Below are 7,183 nucleotides of genomic sequence, written 5' to 3' on the forward strand. Positions count from 1 at the left end.
ACATATTGACCATTTACAAAAGGTATTTGAGAAATGCAGAACATATCGAATCTTTCTTAAACCAAAAAAGTGCATTTTTATGGTTAGGCAAGGCCGCATCTTAGGACATATTGTCTCAAGAAATGGCATAACCACTGACCTAGACAAAATCAGAGTCATAGTAGACTTACCCAGGCCTACTAAAGCCAAACAAGTACAATCCTTCATGGGACAATGCAGATATTATCGAAGATTCATATATATGTATGCAGTCATTGCACAACCTCTGTATCGTTTATTAGTCAGTTTTGACCGGACTGAGGAGTGTGAAACTTCATTCCAAAAACTTAAGAAAAACCTTGTATCAGCACCTGTACTTAAAGCACCACATTGGGAAAAGATATTCCATGTTCACATTGATGCATCTGCATATGCAATTGGGAGTATTCTGGCTCAACCTGGAGATGGAACAATGGATTTCCTAGTTTGTTATACAAGCTGACAGCTAAATAGTGCAGAAAAGAACTATACAACCACTGAAAGAGAGGAGTTAGGAATGATTTATGCTGTAAAAAAATTTCGGCATTATTTGCTCGCAAACAAATTTGTGTTCTTCATAGATCATCAAGCTCTTTTATATCTAGTAAATAAACCATGCAATACTGGGAGAATTGTACGCTGGTTTATTATATTGCTAGATTTTGACTTCACAGTGGTGGTCAAAAAGGGTAAAACTCATCTACGGGCGGATCATCTTTCAAGGCTGCAAAACGGGGAAGCTCCTGAAGGAGTAGACGATGACATACCTGATGCTTATCTTTTCAATATTGAAATGATACCCAAACGGTCTCAAGAAATTGTTAGCATTCTTTGCTTTGGAGGTAGATTTGATAACAAGGAAGACAAATCCAAACAACAAACAATTCGACAAACAAAAGACTTCCAGTTGATTGCAGGACGACTGTATCATCTAGGCTCGGACCAGATTCTACGATTATGTATAAATCCTGGGGAATTCGAGTGTTATCTTGAAGAAGCACACGTCCAGGATTGTGCATTTCATTGTTCAACAATGAAAACACACCAAAGACTGAAACAATTAGGGGTTTATTGGCCAACTATGTATGGTGACACACATGCTTATGTTAACAATTGTACTATGTAGTGCCAAACGACCGGTGGATCATGCGACATTGTTTCAGGTAAACATTTCACCTGCATGGAGTCAATATATCATTGATTTCTTAACAATAAGGATATTTCTTGAAAACATAACAAAAGCGTGGAAAAGGGCTATAGAGTTGGAGACTCGCGACTTTAATTTAATTGAAAATCAACTCTATAAGCGAGGAAATGACAATCAACTTAGAATCTGTGCAAGTGAAAGTGAATATCTGCTGATTCTAGAACATGCACATGGAGGCATAAGTGGAGGGCATTTTTCAGGCGATAAGACATCAAAAATTATCTTAACCACCGCAGGAATATGGTGGCCTACATTGCATATGGATTCTGAGGAGTTTGTAAGCGTTGTGACGCATGTCAGCGCACCAAGGTGCCAATAAAGAGAGATGAGATTCCACTACGGCCAATGATGGGAGCAAGGGCATTTGCAAAATGGGGCATTGATTTTGTGGGGTCTATTTCACCCCCTGCATATCGCACCCATACCCAATATATCATTGTGGCTACGGACTATCTCACAAAATGGGCGTAAGCCAAGGCAACACAAAAAGCAGACGCAAGAACCACTGCACAATTTTTGTATGAGAATGTCTTTGTACGATACGGATTACCAATAGAAATTGTCAGTGATCGAGGAACACATTTTCTTAATGAAGTCATTGAATATCTGCTAGAGGAATTCATGGTCATACATAGAAAATTTGCTCCATATCATCCACATGCAAATGGACAGGCTGAGGCCACAAATAAAACACTATGTACTGTTCTGACTAAAATTATATCAGAGTTAAGGACAGACTAGGATCAGCAGTTACACTCAACACTATGGGCATATAGGGTAGCTTACAAAACATCAATTGGAATGACACCGTACAACATGGTGTTTGGTTTAAAGTCTATATTACCCATAGAGTTTTTAGTTCCAACTCTACGAGTAGCGAAACGCTTGGAATGGACAGGGCATGAGCTCTCTTCAAGAATAGATGATCTTGAAAATCTAGATGAACTTCGATTGAGAGATGTAGCTTCGATCTATGCTAAAAAGAGAAGACAAAAATAGTTTTTTGACAAGCATGTACGCACGAAAGAGTTCAAAACAGGTGATTATGTAATTGTTTATACCTTGAAGCAACATGCCAAGAAACTTAAAATGCGAGGGATGGGACCCTTTGTGATTAGTGACTTATCACAAAGTGGAGCTGTCAAACTTGCTACATTAGCAGGAGAAGAAATGCCAAATTGGATTAGTGGGTGTCGATTAAAAAAGTATCATTTACCACTAACACAGGATATGCTTCAACAAATCCATCAAGAAAAACAACGAATGAAGGAGAAACAGAGGGTACGAGAAGAAGCCCAAGCAGAAGCAAAAGAACGCATTGTAAAAAGAAGGCTTCTACGACAAAACAACAAAGTGGATCACCGTTGCGAATAAATGCTATTTGACTAACGAATTTTGGTGAAGACACAGTGGAGCCAATAATTGCAGTCAAAGTGGGTAGCAATCAATTTGAATCGACGGCATTGCTTGATTTTGGAGCTCAAGCAAATCTGATCTCTTACAAATCATACAAATAGCTCAAGCCCAAAGATCAACTACATCCTACTCCACAAGTGTTGGAAAGTAGTATATCACATTCGCTAAAAACATTGGACTTGACTATATTGCATGTACAAATACATCAATATATTTACCCACACGAGTTTTACGTGGTTGAGGATGAAAGCACACTACACCCCATGTTGTTGGGACAACCTTGGCAAAAAGAGTATAATGTGCAGATAGATTGGAATTGGGATGCAGTCAAAATTCAGCATGCACAAGAACAACAATTGGTAGCCTTTGCTCAGCAACTCCGAAAGAACCAGATGGCAGCAACACAATCACTGGATAAAGAACCAAAAGGATGGGTGCCATTAAAGAACAACACGATACCCATGGCGACCAACCAGGGAACTGCCAACCATGTTCACTACAAACATAAAACAACACAGACCACAGTGAAAAGATCCAGGTTAGCAACATGCGAAAAACAAGTATGGGTACAGAAGGATAGAGGTGACATGGCAGACAAACCACAATACAACAGAGGAAGCCAACAAAAGCACACAGTTCAACCAACAAACAAGGGAATACAAAAGATATGGATCCCAAAGAGAATGCTGAGTAACAACTTACATGCGGCTCGCTTTTGGATCCCGAAACAAAAGCAACAGAAACTCCAAAACATCAGCATGCAGACACAAACCACATATGAAACCGGCAAACCGATCTATGTGGATGCAGATCAGCAGCACAACAATGACGACCACGAAAGTGGCCATAAACCTCCAAAAACCTCCAAAACAAAGCTACAAATGGAAACCAAAAGAGACAAAGACTATGGCCAATTCCGCCATGATGATTCTCTCCAAGGAGACAACCATGGCCATATCAACAGTAACGGAAAACCAAGCGACTTTTGCAAGAAAGACGATCAAACAGAGAGCTATAGAGTTACAACTTTTACTTGCAAAGAAAATCCGCCAACCAAATCAACAACAAACAGGAAACCTCGACGTCGAATGCCAATAAGCATTTTGCTTATTCCCTCCTCTTGCACAACATTGATTTTTCCATGCATTGACCAAGTATGCATCATATAGGGCCACATTACACGGCCAAGAATTAGCACAATTTTTAACCCATGCACGAGATATACACCGAGGCGATACCTTGTCGTCCGGGAGGACTCCGGCTAGGAGGGGGGGAGGCATTCTCAAATGCGGACCCAATGGTAAAAAGAGCAAAAAAGGGCATGTTTTTTGACTATTTTAGAGGGTTGTCGTTTGATTGCGAAATTTTCTAAACTAACCTAAGTACATATGCCCTTATACAGCGTGAATCTACAAGTATATGGGGCCAAACGCCAAATCAAGCCCTTAGGTGTGTGTATATAGGTAAAAATAGCCATTTTTCGAACAGAATATTGGTAAAACAGAGAAATCTGGCCATAAAAATTGCATGTGAGTGTATATAGTGTTTTGTGGTGATGTTTTTGAGTTATTATGATTTTTGGGGATTTTCTGGGTTTAAGTTGCTATTTTCTTTTTAATTTTACTAATTATCGGCAGAAAAAATTCAAAAATACAAAAAGCAGGTAAAATACGACAGTAATGAAAAAAAAATAATATGGGGATAATGAGTGACTATAGGACAACCTATGGTACAATGGGGGTGCAATTATGTGAATGGAGCGGAAAGCGTGTTTTGGCCAGATTTTGACCGAAACGTCAAATTTCTCGAAAACTGGGCAAATGGAGTCCAAATCAAGATTTTTTCGAGCCTAAACCCCATCTCGCAAGAAGTTGGGAGCACATGTCAAATTTCATGGAAAGTGGTTCTGGGACCCCCATTATAAGATTTTTTCACTTCATTTAAAGCTCATTTCTACTATTGACTTCTTGAGAGAGAGCTCTTGCCACCTAGAGCGAACCGGACTGCCAGCGGCTTCTACGACGCACACAACCACCCGACAGGCTCCAGATATGAGAGGTAGGCTCACCACCTTGAGCTTTTTGCGTATGTTTGATGTTTTGTCGCGAAAACTAGTGTAGGGTTCACACGGGAAACGGGCAGTAGAGACCTACAGGTAGAGGTGACCACCTAACGGCTAACCCAAAAGCAATAAAGCTTCATCGGCGGTTTACCCTAGCATACGAGACCACTTTTGAATGCACAAAGGCGGTGGAAAACCATTGGGAAAAACCCTAACTGCTAGAGCTCTGCAAGAGGCCACCAAATGGTAAATCAGTGAAAAGGCGCCCAAATGGTACCAAAACTCATGGGTATGAGCATCTCAACATGCCCTACAAGTCTATATAGCCCACATGGCCATAAGGTGACCCGAAGCGGCACTAAGCTTCAGAAACGGCATCAGACACACAAAGCATCAACTAGCTCTCACGGCCAAACCGCATGTCCGTTTGCCACCAAACTTCACGAGCGGCTTTCCTAGACCATCAACAACCAAGTCCTATGGTGGTAGACCACCACAAGTCATCGACGACATGTAAACGCAACCTTCCAGAGAAACAAATTTCCAAACGGAGCTCGGGTGAATCCAAAGTCAACAAAAACCATATGGCAAGGATCCCCAAGGAACCGTGAAGCTATGGAGACTATCATCAAGAAATTTCATCACCGAAAAGCACTCCAAGAGTCAAAAAATGGCTCAGAGGCTCTGAAAGCCAAACAGGGAGTTTCTATCTATCTATTTGACTTTTTTGTTGAAATAGGGGACTTAGGGGACTCAGGGCATGTGCCAGTAGCACTTCTCATATAAATTTCATCAGGAGACTTCCTACACGTAGGATGTCTCAAGGCCATATCTAGAACCAAACTCAACATCTCATCTCACACACAGCTTTTTCATAGCTTATACATGCTAGCCATCAAGTTTTATCACATTTGGACAAGAGTTGACCTCATATGCATCAAAAAATGGAAAGTCAGAGCATAGAGGCAATAATGGGTCATAGACCTACCAAAACTAGTCCAAATCACATGAAACTTGCACAATATACTCATGAGCACATTGCCAAGCTAACTATGGGGTCAGATGTGAAAATTAATGAAATAGACATTCTACGCGTAGGATGTCTAAATGACCTATTTGACCTCCAGCTGGTATTCTTGAGTTCCAGATGTCTTTATAACACCTTCACAAGCTCATGTATCAAATATCAAGCCATTCCCATCAAATTTGGCCCCCAAAACCTCCAAGATGCACTTTTTGAGCTTAAAAACACTACACATGCTCTTAACAACACCAATGCAAGCTTATCCAAATCAAAATCTAAGAGCAGGGCCATGTTCCACATGCTAAGAGCTACCCATAGAACCAACTTCAAATCATTCTGATAAAATAGATATCCTACGCGTAGGATGTCTCCAGTGTTATTTTGACCTTCTGTGCAAGAACTGACTTCATGGGAACCATTTACATGGTGCAAGAAGCTTGTATATCAAATTTCAACCCAATTGAATATCATTTTCCACCTATTGAGGACATCCTAACAAATTTGTGAGCCAAAAGCCTAAATCTGCCCAAAAATTGTACTTTCTGATGCCCAAACCCAATTCCAATGACATAGCCATGTTGCACAGGTAAAGGGCCACAAGCCTGCCAAGTTTCACCAAAAAACAGACAAGGTAGACATCCTACGCGTAGGATGTCTACATGATTATTTTTTAGCCAGAAAGCTAATGTGAGCAGATGCAGAGTTTCCCTAGTTCCTTTTGAGTTCTTATTTCAATTTTCAAGTCATTTGGATAGTCAGAACTCAGTTTATCAGCTAATATGTAAAAAAACGCTAGCTTTGGACTACTGAGTGCAATAGGATCCATGACAGCCACAAAATCACCTGCAAAGAAGAAGAGGATGACTATAAAGGACTACTTGGAAGAAGTGGAGCCTTTTGTGATCCCGGAGGGAACCCTGAAGCCCACACCGCACATGGATTCAAGATGATCTGCTAGAGACCAATGATATGAGAATCTACCAAGGAGTATTCAAAGATCCAGAGGGAAATGCAGTAGAGCTACCCATGATACCTTGAGAGCTCAATGAATTTGTCAGGAGCAAGATGGGGGATTACTTGGAGAAGCTTGATCTCCACAACTACTTTGAAGCCTTGCCAGCAGGGATTGATATTAAAAGAGTGTGGGAATTTGTCACCACAATCAAAGAAGATGGAGTGGCCCGAGTCACAGATCTGCAAGGCAAGCCTGATACAAAGATTGTCATCACAGAGAAGGTGGTGGCAGCCGCACTTGATATCTCAAACAAAGGAGACAGTCTAACAAAGAGGCTAGATGAAGTCAAGGTCTACTCGGAAAAGAAGAATAACTACACATTTGAAGATATTGCAAACCCGAAGGTGGCTATCATGAGCCAACTATACAATCAATACTTCCACATGTGTACAAAGCGGCCACAGAAATATAGGATGCCACCTGGAGCCATTGCAACCACTT

The sequence above is a fragment of the Adiantum capillus-veneris genome, chromosome 22, assembly GCF_014529385.1.
Source record: "Adiantum capillus-veneris isolate H3 chromosome 22, ASM1452938v2, whole genome shotgun sequence".
NCBI classification, from domain to species: Eukaryota; Viridiplantae; Streptophyta; class Polypodiopsida; order Polypodiales; family Pteridaceae; genus Adiantum; species Adiantum capillus-veneris.